This window comes from Typopeltis vanoorti, chromosome 14 (genome assembly GCF_054136105.1).
Source record: "Typopeltis vanoorti isolate ZY-2024b chromosome 14, IOZ_Tvanoo_1.0, whole genome shotgun sequence".
NCBI classification, from domain to species: Eukaryota; Metazoa; Arthropoda; class Arachnida; order Uropygi; family Thelyphonidae; genus Typopeltis; species Typopeltis vanoorti.
The window spans coordinates 7,142,287-7,159,114 of record NC_143562.1 but is presented as its reverse complement, the minus strand read 5'-3'; the positions used below and the strand labels follow the sequence as shown (position 1 = coordinate 7,159,114).

General features: G+C 42.5%; 1 protein-coding gene across 1 annotated transcript in view; it reads right to left on the bottom strand.

Moving 5' to 3' along the window:
• Positions 1-14,007, bottom strand: part of LOC150099148 (chondroitin sulfate N-acetylgalactosaminyltransferase 2-like) — a 44,746-nt gene extending 30,739 nt beyond the window's left edge. Inside the window, exon 1 of the mRNA XM_090403631.1 lies at positions 13,667-14,007. The gene's annotated coding sequence lies outside the window, so the exon portion shown is untranslated. The remainder of the gene's footprint in view (positions 1-13,666) is intronic.
• Between the last annotated feature and the right edge of the window lie 2,821 nt (positions 14,008-16,828).

Below are 16,828 nucleotides of genomic sequence, written 5' to 3'. Positions count from 1 at the left end.
GTGCACAAAGCCTGATTTGAGAACGAAGGGGGGGGGGAATTGGATTTCTGTTGCTCGGAGCATTTCTCTTATTCCGATAAGTTTTGTGTTGGAATTGAGGGGTATTGGACTGCACGTGCGATCCTCTCACTCAGTGAAATCGATGGGTTGAAGTCACCGAATAAAATGGATCGATGGCAGTCGTAGAAGCTTTCCTCTTTAAATCATCATCATTATCAAGGATTTAGGCCTAGCGTGGCCTGTTCCGGCCTTAGAAGTCATCGTTGAATCGTTTAAGAGGACGTCCTGGTTTTCTTTTTCCTAATGGCTTGTACTTTAAGGCTTGTTTTGGTAATCTTTCTGTTTTCATTCTTTGAACGTGTTCCATCCATTTATGTTTATATTTTTTAATTTTTTCTATTACTGGTTCTTGGTTTAATTCTTTCATAATTATCTTCGTTTCTTTTGTGATCAAATAGGGTATACTTTGCAGTTTTTCTCATAAACTTCATTTCTGCTGTTGCTAATCTTTGTTTGTCTTTTTGTTTTATTGTCCAGATTTTGCTTCCATACATTAAGACTGGTAGGGCTAATGTATTGTCTACTTTAAGCCTGGTTTGTTTATGAACTAGGTTTGGTTTAAATATAGAGTTAATTAAACCTGTCATTTTTAAATATTTTGCAATTTTTACGTTTATATCTTTTTTATTTTCATAAGTGATCATTCATCCTAGATAGTTAAATGAATTCACCTCTTCTAAGATCTTGTTATGTAATACTATTTTAGTTCTTGCTGGATCTTGTCCTTTAAAGGCCATAGTTTTTGAATTTTCTGTTGATATCATCATACCATAATCTTTGGATATCTCATTTAGATTTAAAATAGCTTTCTGTAAGTTATCTTTAGAATTTTTAATTATTATTTGGTCGTCGGCAAAGAGGAGAGTGTTTAAGTTCACTGTAGGAGAAGTTTAATTCCTTGATGTATATTTTTACTCCATTTTATTATTATTTCATTTAAGTAGATATTAAAAAGAGTTGCTGAGAGGGGACATCCCTGTCAGACCCCTTGGTTTATCTCTCTCGTATATAATAGCTCGTGATTTAATCTTATTTGTATTTGATTATTTTCATATATACTTGTGATAGCTTTTAGGATATTATTTGGTATTTGTCTTTCTTTTAATATGTTAAATAATATGTTTCTTTTAACTTCATCAAATGCTTTTTCAAAGTCAATAAATGCAATATGTGTTTCTAAATTGTATTCTCTTCTTTTTCTCTATTATTAGTTTTAGGCAAAAGGCCGGGTCTATACATGATCGTCCTTTTCTAAATCCATTCTGTACTTCTAAAATAAAGTTTTTGGAATATTTCATTAGTTTGCTATTTAAGATTCTGCTGTATATTTTGATACAGAGGTATCAGGAATTTATACTGATACCCCTCTGTAGTTTTTAGGGTCATCTCTGTTACCTTTCTTAAAGATAGGAATCACAATTGCTTTTTTCCATTCTATTGGGGGGATACCAGCTGAATAAATTTTATTTAAAAATAATAAGTCTTTCTTTGAATCTTGTTCTTGCGTATTTATATAGTTCTGAACCTGGCTTATCTTCTCTAGGTGAGAAGATAAGCTAGGTTCAGAACTATATAAATAAATAAATATATATAAATCCTTTTTAAATACCTTTAAAAAATCGCCACACACACACACACACACACACACACACACACACACACACACACACACACACACACACACACACACACACACACACAGTGTGTGGCTAATGAAGCGAGTTCCAAGGACAGATAACAATGAGAGGGAAAAGAGTAACAAGACAACACACAGTTAAGTGTCTCCATCCCCTTTGGGGGGAGGGGAGGGGTAAACCGCCGCGAGTGCATTCTGGAAGAACAAAAACTTCCCATCACAAATTTACAAAGTAGAATGAATTCTGTGGTGCTTTTATTTAGAGACAGCCGCCATTTTGAATTAGAAGAAAGCCACCTTTGGAGTCGAGATTATAAATGAAGTCTGTTATGGGAGGATTAACAGGCACACTCAATGCGAAAACAAATTCATTGCTTCCTGGTAGGACAAAAGAAGGTTGTTTTCAACGCTGCTGTATGCAGCTCCGCCACCAACTGAAAACCTTTGTCGATTTGAGAGGTTGTAAAAGAGATTAAAAAAGATGTTTATGAGAGCGCCAACAATGCACGGTTACCCCTTTTGTACGGGATCGTCAGGTAGCCCTGAATAGTCAGATAAAGAATCCGGGAGTGACGTCACAGCACCGATGTAAACACGGGAAAGTGCTCATTGGAAATTCCTTTTTCGTAAATAAATCCCGTCCTTGTGATTGCACAATGGGGTAGTCCACAATGGCTGCGAACACACACACACACACCGGAGTTTCGACAAAGACACGTCCAACGGCGTTTAGGCAATCTGTTTGCTTCTTTCTTTGATGATCGCTTCCTCCACCCGTAACAACAACAACAAAAAAAAAAAGCCTTCGCAAGTAAGCAGAAGCCAACTAGCGCTCTTTATAATCGTTTTTGACTAAAGAATCCCGCATCCATTCGCCATCTTCGGCACCTGAGTAGTCCCACAATTGATGGCTCATTTGCCGCTGCGGTATTGGAGGTGGCTTGTCACATGCGACCGGGTCATTTCTCAAAGTAATGGCGCTCACCGAGAGAAAGTAATTGGCTTTGGCGCACTCTTCATCGATTTGCGGTCTCGCGTACATCTTAATAGCACTCACAGGAAACGGAAGCAGCTATTTTAGTAGCGCGTTTACTCTGTGACCTTCTCGGGCACGAAAAGAACACAACGCACTGTGGAGGATCAAAAGTTACGACGTCAAAACACACAAAACAGCACATTAGAGTTCTCAAGATGGTAATCGGGGTCACAAGTTTACTAGACTGTACCGCCCTCTAACAACAACTGTATGAACTAAATATACGACTCTAGTTTATATGGTTGTATTCTGATTCATGATTTAGATGGTCATAAACTGTATGGTATACAGAGGATGGGTTGAAGAGAAAGGACAACATTTATAAAATTGGATTTGAAGACCTACAAATTATAGTTTTTGGGAGATGCTCAAGAGAGGAGGGTATTCCAAAAGATAGAAGGAATGGATGAAGATGAAGAAAAATTGGTTGTGTGAGCTTGGATACGAAGAGGGTGGAGTAGTTGCTGCACGTTTTAACAGATTCAACGGAGAGTAGGGGAACTATTGCTGGTGAATAGTAAGCAAGGACACATTTCAGAAAATGCTGACAAAAACTGAAAGTCTGAATGAAGGACTGCGGGGTACAGAGATGAGAGGTGGATCATTATACTGAGTGGAGTCGTGTTAGGAAGCTCTTAGAGACACCATTGCAAAAGTGGAAAAACAGGATTCAATTTCCTCACAGCCTCTTCTCTAGGATGTGAGAAAATGCGATTTGTGACTTGGATAGAGTTAACAGCTGTTCACGGGTAAGTAGGACGTTGAGCGAAAGAAAAAGTCATTCGTGTCTTGAATGATGAGAACCCAATACTTGACTGTGACAAGAAAAATTTGAAGTTAAAGTTCACCAGAGAAATATACGGCGATACCACACTATCTGTGTCATGTCAATGGTGAGAGGGTTTGAAAAGATTTGTTTCTTCTTTGATTAATAATAAAACCAGACTAAATTTTACTAACACTAAATAATGGTTAAAGATCGATCCATATTCTACAGGCTACTCAGGTAGGGTGAGAAATGGACAAGAACGCACCAGGAGGCTTAGTTCTCTTTTGGAAGCACTGCAGACAAGTCCGAGATATTTCCAAGGATTTGATCACGTCTGGATTCGAGGTCTTCTTACCAAGCTGCACTCTTCTTGTTGTTGTCCCTCCCCCCTTGTCCTTTATGTGATTCAGCACTTTCCTCCTCTTCTATATTTTCTATCAATGCCGAAACCTCCTGGGTTCGGTGTACTTTCGACCACGCTATATATTGATGACTTCCTCCCATCAACTCCTATCAATTCATAGTTTTGCTGATGACAAGCAGATGGACACGTGCACGATATGAATAACATTTATGAGAACATTGATAGAAAGGCTTTATCTCTGGGAAATTCGTTTTTTTTTTTATCCCACAAAACAGGCAAACCGGCCTGAAAAACACCCCAGACAGGGGAGACTATGGGAATAAGGATTAACTATCCTATTCTAGACTGATTGGGCAGTTCAATCTCCATTGGTATCCAATCGGAGATAGCTGGCCCAAGGATATCACTAATTAAGCGGCAGCGAAGAGAATGGCTCAACAAGTGCCGCCATCTCGTGGTCCCTAACCCTAACACTCGTATTTCGAATGTCTGAAATAATGTGAGTTCTACGGTTGATTTTCTTGAGTTTACGGGACGAAAACCTCGAGTTTTCGGGGAGGAGAGGAAAACCCGCTTGCCCGTGCCAGAGATCGACTAACTCGGGAACCGGTCGAAAAACGGCTTAGAAAAATTTCCTCTATTCGCCGACTAGATTTGAAACAAAGTCTTTCTTCGTGTCAAGCGCTATGGTGTGCAAACGCCACGTCCACTGAGCTCCACAGGCAAGCGTGAAATGGAAGAAAATAATCCGCGTTTTAAGATCTTCCATAGCCATTGTCCTCCTAAGCAGTAATCTCCTTATCATTCTGTAGTAGGGTTGTGAATTTCGTTCTTCAGTAAACTCAATGCTGCCTTGTTTAATGTAAGAAGAATCTTTCTTCACTTTCCCTTCTTATGATTAAACTCAGATTTCCAGGGAAGACCAGGCTTTTCTTTTTTGAGCTGATCTATACCGCTTACCTTCTCTGGAACAAACACTTCACATCCATAATGAGCATGCGTACACAGCTGAGCTTCAAACTTCTCATTCTCCTCTTTCATTCCATCCATCCGTTCTTTGAATCCATTTTCTTCATGCTCTTTTCTACAAAGATTGCCACATCAGTCGGTTTAAGAAAAGCATCAACAAATTCCCTCTCTGTCAGTCTGTTTCTCTCTCTCTCTCTCTCTCTCTCTCTCTCTCTCTTGTGTTGTGAATGTTGAGACCTCTTGTCAGAATTGATATTAAATAAAAAAGTTGTCAACTTCATTCTTGTAATGTATATCTATGCAGACATACCTGGTTGAAGAGCTGAAGTGAGATTGGCTATCCGAACTGAAAGAAGGACTCTCCATGATGCCTGAAGGCATCACGTAGAATCCATTTTGCAAGAACAGCGACAGTTCGAAGTGACTCTTCTCTGAAGGGTCACTTTGAAGGCACCGAAGATTGTGTTTAGCTTTTCACCTCCAAATAAGCGGAGTGGCGATATCATCGGAGGACGAAACTCATGTAGTGTACCACAGAGGATAGAGGCGCGTGGCCTTTCATTTTCCGTTTTCACTTCTACTGCTGATTTCAAAATACGATGGTTAGTGGTTAAGGGGATACATCAACGAATATTCACAATTTTCTCACCCCAGAGTAGGGTAATGGTACACGGAGGGTGTTGCTACAGACTAGAAGAACTTCGTCAACTTTCCTTAAAAGTAAGTCCCAGGTTGGTTGGTTGGTTGTTAAGTGTCAGTTCCATCAGCATTTTACACTCCCAGGTTGCTATTTCTTCAAAAACTATTTATTATTTATAGCAGACCCTGCATTTTTTAAGGAGAGAATTATGAACTAAAAATCATATCGAGTTTTATTCAGATTGTATCTCCTCCTGGCGACGATAATATGAACTAAATCTTTCATTGTTTTGTTATGTGGGATCATTTGAGTTCTGTTTGTTCACTGCTTACCTTTCGTTGTATGCACGATGAAGGCCACACACACATGCACAGTGACGTCATGCTAGGGCTTGCAAAGCGCATACTTCGTCTGTGCGGCATCCTCGTGTCTTTTTCGTCGACTCTGTTTTCGTCTTGGTAGAAAATTGCGACTCACACGCAATATTCAAATATGCTGGCACTTGGTGATAGCCGCACTGGGTTGGGCCTGGATTTCCTTTGAGTTTATTTTCCGCTTGTTTCCATGGTTACACTTCTATGATTATAGTAATTTGATGGGAAGAAATATGGAAGGCGTACGCCACAGTGCCGCCCATTTTCCTTTTTTCGTTACCGAAATTTTGAGCTTGGATATCACTTGGGATTCAACTGGCACGTAGCGATGTGCAAAAATGAAAATATGTACAGGGTGTTCGGGATAAATTTGACATATTTATAATTAATTATATTTTTCCGTAAGTTACATGTATTAACACACACTTCTCTTCATTTAAAAGTTTGGACCCTTCTTCATTCATATACAAGATGTCAGAAAGGATGGATAGCTGGAACCCACCTGAATCATGGAAGAGAATAACTTGTATCATGATGATTCGTGCCCGCCATCAAAATAAGGATATTACGACTGCTGCCCAATGCTCCCTGAATACAGTAAAAACAATCAGGTATGAACTAGAGACTTGCAATGGTGACTACGAGGATGTAGCAAGAAGAAAGATCCCTAGCAGACGATCTGATTGCGTTCGTACAGCAGAATTCCTCGCAAATCTGCAGGAACAGGTGTTGAAGAACCCTGGCATTGGAATTCGGGCTTTGTTCGTGGAGTTGCTAACTGTAGTCAAGCCCTGGATAACAAGGGTAGCTAATGGTAGGCCGTATGTATGGCAGCAGGATTCGGCCCCTTGCCACACCTCTGGGAAAAGTCAAAAATGGTTGTCTGAAAATTTCTACGACTTCACCAGTCCAAATGTTTGGCCTCCAAACTCCCCAGACCTTAACCCCATGGATTATTTTGTATGGGGCGCAGTTGAAAAAGACACCAATCGCACTTCCAGTAATACAAAAGCCCAGTTAATGGATAAAATTAAAACAGTTTTTGCGGCCCTTCCCAGGGAGACTGTAGCATCAGCTTGTTCGAGGTTCCGAAGCAGAATTGAAGCTGTGATCGATGCTAATGGTGGTTATTTTGAGTAAATCTTGTTGATAGTATTGTAATTAACTCTGCCTGTAATGTTTTTTTGTCAATTCATTAAATTTAATAGATACAAAGATTTTCTTTTTCCTTACGAAACTGTCAAATTTATCCCGAACACCCTGTATTTCCACATTACGCCAGCAGATGGAGCTTGGCAATGTGCTTTCCCAGCAGTTTACTTCACTGTTCTAAAAAAAAAAAAATTAACTTCTGTAGTTTGTGACAACTGATGAAGGTTGCTTTAAAGTTATCGAAACGTCGCCGTGGTTTTTCGAAATGTGCTTTTAGTTCTCGGCGTCGGGCAGCGTACGACACATCCTCAATAGAAACCGCGTTCGTCAGTGGCAGAGTCGCTTACTTACGAGCACGTGTTTGTGAAAAAGCAGCGGCCCGACTTCCATTCCTTCTGTCGCCAGCGTTCTCCGAGTTCGCGAGATGTTCGCTTCCGACCTGTCGCGATCAAAGAACCCATTCAGCGCGATGAAACGGAGCAGTGGCAGTGCGAAGGTCAAGTTCTTATCGCCAGCCGGTTCTGCCGTCGTGTCGGCTTTCAGGAAATCGACGCAGTTGCAATTAGCATCGCTCAAGACGCATCAAACGGCCGTAAAGAACAGCGGGCGCAGTGACGTCGGAGGAACGACTGTTCGTTGCGCTGCTGAAAGGTCGACCGAAAGCGACAGGAGGACTTTCGTGAATTTCTCGATCTCCAACGGCCATTTTGGGTCCAGCGGATCCATCTTCAACGCAATTTTTTCTGCTTCGAGTTAACCTTTAGATTTGCTCTCCCTCGAACGGAACTTACTCGAATGAAACACTACACAGCTGACTGCGCCCTCTGCTTGCAACTTGACAAAATTAATCTCATATTACTTGTCGCAAGTGTTGACGAATTGCTTCATTCTCGTGAAGACTTAAAATCTTGTAGATGGAAGAAAGACGTTTTCTCCTAAGCTCGTGTATTTCATTTTGAAGGATTCAAAGGAAGGTTTTTGCACAAAATCATGCGCGCAATTTACATACAAAATTTAATGCAAGAAAAAGAAAAAATGAAGCAGAATTAGCATCCAGCAGTAACAAATCTTGCGAATGGTACTGGAGTGTAAAGTTTACTTAAGAACAAACCGCTCAGTCCTTTTATTACTCAAAGGGAGTGAACGAGGCCATTCAAGTTTCAAGATTGGTGGACAGCTAGCGTCCACCCATAGCCACAGATAGCCGGTCCAAGATTACAAGTGATTTTAATTAGCATCTGGGGAGGAGAGGTTGCGGCAGACAACTGTCGCCATCTTGTGGTTATGAAACATTACTGTCTAAAATGGCGTGAGTTCTACTATCGATGTGTTTGGGGTTTAGGGACGAAAACCAATGTCAATATTTATCACACTGTGTGTTGGTTCCATCGAGTCGCTTTCGACTCCTGATGATTCTATGAACATACGCTCTCCGTTCGGATCTGTCACTGGTCACATCTTTGTTGCTTCTTTAACTTCATCCACCCATCTAATTCTTGGTCTTCCTCTTCTCCCGCTTCCATCAACTTTAGCAAGGCATCATCATCTTCTCCAGACTGTCATTTGCTCGCATGATATGTCCATTACATGACAATTTTTGCTTGATGATCATAGTTTCGAGGGAGCAATCTGGCTTTATTCTGTCTATCACTGATTTATTGGTTTGCTTTGCAGTCCATGGTATTCTTAGTAAGCGTCTCCAAACCCCTAATTCAAATGCATCTATCTTCCTTCTTTCACTCTTTCTCAGGGTCCAACTTTCACATTCATACAGCACCACAGGGAACACCATTGCTTTCACGATTCTGATTTTCGTGCGAATAAATGCAAATATTTATCCTACTAAAGTATGATAAATATTTGCATTTAACTTATGGTCGTTGTTTTGGTCTTCCCCGAGAAAGAATGTGAGTCAAAGCTTTAGCCAGGACTGATGACAGACCGTACATCACAGGGAGATGATGTCTGTCACCAATGCTGAAGTTTCATCTTTGCGACAAACTGTACGATACGTTGGTGGAGAAATTCTGGTGGAGGTCTACATGCGAAGCATACCTCGCATTTTATCAGATTTGAATCCACGTTTCTGCTGACCTAAATTCAAAGATCAAATATCGTGTTGTCCACCTACTCAACGATAATGGGAATTATCATCAGGGGTCTGATTATTTTTTATTGAAACAAGTCCAGAGTGGACTCTTGTTGTGGAGTGCTCACAAATGCTGACGTGTGCAGGTGCCTGTTCATCGAAAGATGGAGCGAATGATTCTCCTAACGAGACTCGATGGGCTGGTAAAAATCCTGGTGCGTTTTACACAGCTAAATTAAGTCACGCCTGCAGTCAGATTCATATTTTCTGATTGAAATTAAAATGTCTTAATGTTATCGCTCAAGAAATCCCCGAAGCCTTGAGATTGTGTGACACGTCTTATTCACAGGTATCCCAAAGCTGGATAATTGCGAAACACGCAGTGGGTTGGAAGCTGAGAATAATGCATTGGCGTGGATGACACAGCGGATGCCATCTTCACTGTCCAACCAGTAGGGCATGGTCAGGTGTAATTCGAATTGTGTGGAAGCCCATGTTTTATTGGCTGGTGTGAGATGAAGATCATCTTGTGGATGGAAAATCAGCTTAATTTAAAACAGTACCCTCACCTCCTCTTTTTGAGATTATAAAGTTAATCGCACAAAAAATATTCTCCAACTATTGGCATTGATATCCTGAAGCCTTTGAACGTGAATGAGGCGCCCTCCGAGATATCCTTTTGGGTTTCAAAATGCTTCAAAGCGAATTGAATAATTTTGACGAAATATGTGGAGGAGAATCACCGAGGCAAAAGTTTAAGAAGGAAATCAAGAACTATTCTGTGGGGGGAGTGAGCCCGTGAAAGTAGAGGAGGGAACCACGTGAATGTCATGTTTTATTCTGGCTGGATTCTCTCTCGCTTCTGCTGGTTAACCTTCGCACACTGGGAGTCATATCCCCCCAGTGGCTGACGGAAAACAGGGATTGCGCTGTCTCTCTGCCTGCATCGTAGGGATCTGAGGGTTGTGGGTGGCGTAGCTTCACTTCGACGCTGTCAAAACTCTTCCGCACAAATCTGAAAGATGTTTGGTTAAAGAAGGGAGCGGACCAGCTTTGATGCTCCTACGCTTAGGGGATAAGCGTTCCTGGGAGGGAGTCAAATTACGACATTTTAATAATAAAAAAAAGTGGTGGCTTATAAATATAGGAAGGAGAAAATTATCTTGTTGTTGGAGGGAGAATTTCCAGCGGGTTCTTGGAACGAGGCCTTCTTTCCTGTCTTAATACATCACTTAAGATGCTATCTGGCGTCGGGAGGAACAAGCAAGTGGGAAAAAAATGGAGGCGCCTAACAGATAAGGGAAGAACCCTAAAGCAGAAAAAAAAGAATATTTCTGAACAAACTAAGGTTGTCCTGTGGTAGGAAAAGGTTAAAAAAATAAGGGGGTGATCTCCCTCGAGCGAAGAAACATACGATGACTGTAATGCTCGGGTGAAGACTGCATTGTTGCTCGCATGCCTTTCAGAGATGTCCGACTTTTATCCCCTTGAGAGGGGGGGTCTAAAATACCACTTGCGTAGGGTCACTCTTGCCACTTCTTTTCTCCAGAACAACCTCCATGCTCTCTCTATCTGAGAATTGCAACTATCGTGGTGGGCATCATTCTCCCTCCCTCCCTCCGGGGAACGAAAAACCCGAGTTGCTGGGTGAAAAAGCCCTCTACCTCCGAATGAGACCTGCTAACTCACCTTTAGTCGAAAGAGACCAGATAAAAGTTTCTCACGTCACTGACGGGAATCGAACCCAGGTCTTTCCGGCTTTGTCTATACTGACTGAGCTACGGAGGCTCTTTTTAAGAAATTAACAGCTATAAATGCAGCACTTTGTCGACCGCTGCTTGCCGAAGTGATTTGGAATAAAACTCAGACAACTTTTCTCTCGACGAGTACCCTCTGTTTACTTTGACCTTGATTTTTATATAAACAAATTATACGATCTATGATCGAGTTTATTAAAATGGTAAATAACGTAATTGCAAGTGAGATCCAACGCGTACTATCACGAGCCATCTATTTTCCCTCCATTTATGATGATCCACATGGTTATACAAACTCCACTGAAGAAGAGTTTGAGATTAAAATTTAAAATTGTAGACGTCCACATTCTGGTTGTGGAAATGTGGAGTACAAGGTTTGTCAAATGACATAGCAGAGTGTCGCGTGCAGGCATCATCAGCACAAATGTGGATTGGATTTGCGTTGAGTAGACTGTTGAATCTATATAAAGAAAAGGGAAGATGAAATAAGGGAGCCTGGACATTTATTGCATAATTAGAAGATAACGACCCGCCCATTCCCATCAGACACACAGAACCAGCTACTTAGAATCATTTATTAAGAATTGTGCGAGGCCAATTCTCACGAGTTTGTTAGGACGTAAATAATCGAAATGCGCTAATCTTATAATTTGTTTCTGAATAATGATTTTAGTAATCCATTATTCAGATCACAATCATCGGTAAAGTGTTCCAGGTTGGGTAGCTTTAATCTAAACGATCAAAACTGTGCTTGAAGTGTTCGTGGTTAGCATCGTAACGACGAACTCAATCCAAACGACAAGAAAACAGGCCAATCAGTGTAAAGAATCTTTTGAGATCGTGTCTTTTAAATAGCGCAATACCACGATAACCAGGGTCGAGATCGTTACGTACAACTGCGTACATTCTTATTTTATTTGAGGCATTTGTGCTGAAAGCACTCATTGGTCTCACCGTTTTAATTACGCCGATACGCGTGCGATGCTTCGGCTCTAAAAGAGAATAAACGCAACAGCAACACAGTCGTGTCGTGACTCTTCCTCATCTCATATGTAAAGCAAAGTAAAAGGGCTTGGAGAGTGCGAACGCATTTGGACTTGGACTGGAAAGACGCGAGGTGGAATCTCTTCCAGAATACGAAGAACCCACGAAAAAGGCAAACCCAACACGAGGTCTTTGAGTCTTATTTGCTTGGATTGCAATTCCATGTCATCGGTTTCCAGGAAGCGATTTTAATTACGGCAGATTTTAAACTTTCCAAGTTCTCATTGAGTTGGGAACCGACTAGCATGAAGTCATCTTAATGGAGGCACAAAACACGATTTAAATTAAATCTAACTTCACAGTAATTTTTCCCACCTTCATTTTCCAAGTTTAAAAAGTCCAAAGGAATCATCACAGTCCTTACGAAAAGGACCTTCTGGTCCTGGGAGAACGAAAAAGTGTGTGCGCGTGGCACAAGGGGAACAACGCAATTCTTGACACCACGAACATTTGCTTTATGCGTGAGAAGGTCGACACGTGTTCATACGGACAGATGCGCCGCCAAGCTTGAGAAAGAAGACCCCCGCACGGGGTTAAGAGAACGAAGTGGGTTACATGAGCTGAAAGAAAGAAAGAAAAAAGCGAATCGCGATGCAGACACGTCTTGTTGGGATGCGACTTCTCCTTGAAAGGACGCGGGGACAGCGGAACTCCCGTCTCACGTTAAACGAGCGTGAAACTCAAGCGGGCGTTCCGCACAAGCAGTCCGTAGAAGAGTCTGACAGGATGTCGTCATTTGATCCCTGAGTAGCATTTAGTGGGGGTCCTCGGGTCAAATAGCGCAGTCAGTGCAGCCACACATTCCTTCCGTACATTTGACCACCTTGGGTGTTTCCCAAGCATCCCTTGTTACACCGAATTAAGAAGGGGGCTCCCGTTGTTTCGTTTGGATGAGATTCATCTTCATCACGAAGAGAACCGCTGCTTGCAGCGCCATCTACTTCATTGGAAATGCATCCCATTGAGCTGCTCAGGCTGCAAACAGCAAGAATTGATTGCATGCGTTCCTCAGAATAAGCGCAGCCACTCAATGTTTTCATTTGGTCCGCTGGCATTCCTCCCAGTTGATTCTTGCTGTTTACAAGCGTGTCGGCAAGCATGCACTCGCCGTAGCCACCCAACGGCAGAAGGAAGTGCTTTTCAGACTGCAAGGTCATCAGAAAACGGCTTCCTCACTTGAATGCGTCTTTGATGAAGTACAACGCCGCGTTTTCTTTCATCCTATTCCTGCTGTGTCGACAAGCCCACTGACGTCATGTTTTACTATTTTCTCTTTTTATTTCCTTCTCCGCTTTATGATTACAGTCCTCTTTCTTAGCTAGATGAAAACAACATCCCTCGCTTTGTTTCTTTCATCTTCTGTTTAGTTCGTTCTTTCCAGAACGATTAATTTTTCCTTCTGCCAAATGCTCGCTCGCGAAATCATCCAGCAACACGAAATAGAATGGTTGCTAGGCAACAGAGAAAAGTCTCGACCAATAAGCACGCGATTGTTTCAAAGTTTATTGTTGAAATGTGACTACGTCCATGATATACCCATGGCAACAACCAACAACGAAATGGTTACCTAACAATCCTGTAAAAATATCCATTGATAAATCTACTACGGTGTCCGACAGGTGACACATTTCTACCGCAGTTAAGCTTACAAAAACGAATAAACATGTTAACAATGAGTCTCTGTATTTAACGCAGTCTCTCTCGTTCCTAGAAATCAATCGAATACTTCCACGGCACACAAACAGAACACCAGGAATGCATTAAAGACGTTCTTACCTTAAACTCCTGTATGGGGATGTGCGTCACAGGAACACGGAGAGCACTTGTTGGCTGTCCTCGTAGTTCGTATCGTCGCCGACCTTTAGTAGATGCGAGGCATGGCGAAGGGTTCAAAGACGGTGCGACAATTGTGAGTACCGGTGGGGACGCCCCATCAGGAGCTCCTCGCGTTCAGAGATCGTCTGTTCCTTCCACCACGAGCGTCGTGCCACCACTCGCATCACCTGATTCCAAAGTGGCGCCCTCTAGCGAACGGATTTCACATTCTCTGTGTCTCTCGAGTGGAGCGAACGCTTGCGTCGAACGCTGACGGTTCGCTTACAAGTGATCGGCTGTCTACTCTCCACCCAGATGGGCAGGAGAACCGCACGTGATATCGGCGTTGCGAAGCCCTGAGAAAACGAGAAAGCAAATGCAGAAGAGCCTCTAGTGAAAGCGACTGCAGATGCTGACGCCCTCTGTTGGTAGAAAGAGCCATGAACAGCATTCGTTAGCAATCGACCAACTGAGATTTATCGGAGAAGAAAAAATTATGGCTGCGTTGAGGATTTAGAAGTAAAAGTAACCATCGGTGATCCAGACGGCCGTTGTGATCCTATTTAGACTTCCCCCCCCCCTTCTCAAGCGAACAGATAGGTCCGCGTGATTTATCCACGTGGTCAAGTAGATAACCTTGGATGCCGACAAAAGAAATACAGAGGTCATCTGAGTCACCAACCGCCACAAATAAAGGGCTCGTCCGTTGCTAATCGTAGGGTTAATGAAGAATGGGACAATATAAGGAGCTTCAAGATATTTTCATCCAAGAAGGACATCGTCAGCGTCGAACACCAAGTCAATAAAGAAATAGTCAACAGCAGGTGCGAAATGTCCCCTATGGGGTCATATACGCGCTACTAAATTAGGATTCCAGTTTAGGACCCCAGAAAAATTATGAAATCCGATATTTGGGTAACAAAAATGGTTATTTGCATAAGCCGGAAATCAAAGAGCTTTTACAAACTTTGTTTTTTTATTTATTGATGGGGCTGTTTTGAGTGTGTGTGTGTGTGTGTGTGTGTGTGTGTGTGTGTGTGTGTGTGTGTGTGTGTGTGTGTGTGTGTGTGTGTGTGTGTGTGTGCGTGCGTATCACTCAGCACCATGAATAAATGTGATTAATCAAACAGAACTTAGAGCTTTACTCAAACCACCTTGAAAGGCTCTTGTAAGTATCTCAGTCTGTTGACATCGCGACTGTCAGTCCTGCAATTCCAACCCCCCAACGTTGAGGATATCATTACTTGAGTTTCACTTCAAGGAATGCCTTGGAAAGGAGTGTCCTGGGTTCGATTCCCGTCGACGACGTGAAGAACTTAAGGATCTTTCTCAGACATAACCAAGTTAGCCGGTCTTGGGCGTGGACAGCAGGGTTCTTTTCTCCACTTCATCTGAGGTTTTTCCTCCCACAAACCGGCCCCGTGAACACACGAGCTATAGCCACGGGATGTACCGAGAGGCATGGGGCTAGAGCTCAAGTCAGCTCTGTAACAGGCCAGTAGGCCTAATACGTAGAAGGGAGAAGAAGTTATTCCTAACATTAAAATTACGTTCGAAATTTTATTGACAAATCCTGTTGAAAAGTGGTACCCGCTGACTTTACTATTTCACCTACCAAATGATAAAGTCAAAGTTTTGCAAATTCCATTTCACCAATAGACTTCATTGTTGTTATCCGGACCTTACTTGCGACAAATATCGCGAAATGCGAATTCCACTGGGGATCCTTACTAAGGGGGAAGGGGATGGAGAGAATAAAATTAAAATTTCCGATACATTTCATTCTTCGCATAAACCGTTTTTGAATAAAAAAAAATGTAAACATGAACACGAACCAAAATGGCTACGCCCTCTATGGATGAGTACACGTTTTCAAAAAGGCAAGCAAGTAAAAAAAAAAGACTAGCAAATCCTGGGGAGGAGGGGGGGAGGTTCCTGAAATTCCGTTACCAGTGCAAGAGACGAAGGTCATCGTCATGATTGATGACCAGTCCCGCGATCTTCTGCAATCCTCTGTGTGTAGACGCGTGCACACAAACATTATCACTTCGACTTCGTTAACTTGTTTCACTTCATTTCTTTAAATTCGCTTTCTTAGATTTGGCATCCACTTCCGACTGCGAGAAGACAAAAAGGAGGGATCGTGGATTTGCCCTGGACGGAGAGATTCATATCGTGCGCAACCCCCTTATCAGCCGACACCTCCGGAGGTGTGTACACACGCGACCTTTCTGGAAAGAGTCCCTCGGAACACGAGAGAAGGTGTGGAGAGGCTCGAGGCGGTCCGGACCTTAAAGAATTCACCGAGGACGGGGGTTAGTTCCATTCCATGGCTGCTGTGACGAAGCCCCGTAGAAATGCCATCACGTCCGCTTAAAAAAAAAAAAAAGAAAAAAGAAAAAAATCGGTCCGACAAGCAAACATCAAGAGTTCACGAAGCGGCAATCAGACGCCGAATCACGAAGTTAACACTTGGGGGGTGGTCACACCCCTCGCTTGTCTCTTCCGTATTGCTGATCATCCATCTTAACCACCCTTGCCCGGGTTTTTGCTGATCGTCCTTCGCAACACTTTTTATTGTCTGCCCGCTCATCTCCACTTCGTGCAATTCTGATGAGCCACATCACGTGAGTGTGACGTCATCGAGAGAGATTCCTTCACCTCTCTCACACAATGTAGACGAACCTCAAACAATCTAAATAGCCAAAGGAGAAAAAAATCTAAAAAAAAAAAAACAGTGACAGAGTGACCATTTAATTCCCATACGTTGAGGACTTGCGAAGCTTGTTGTATGAACCAAGTGTTCCGCAAGTTGTCTTCATCAGCGGCTGTCGGTAAAATGGGCGACTTGTCAGAAGGACCAATCGTGGGAGCCCGTTTAGTAGAACATCCCAGTTGGTCGGTGTGTCAAGAGCAAGTCTCCATGGTTATGAGTGCGTACACAAAGCATGGCAAGACTTCATCGGCGAAGAAGAAGAAAAGTGGCCGGAAATCGAAATTGAATGAGAGGAACATTCGAACACTAGCGATGTCCAAACAAGACTGCAGCAGGTGACAGCCGAACTCAATATCCACCTTCAAGAACCTATTTCCACCAAAGCAGTCCGCACAGAACTTCACAAA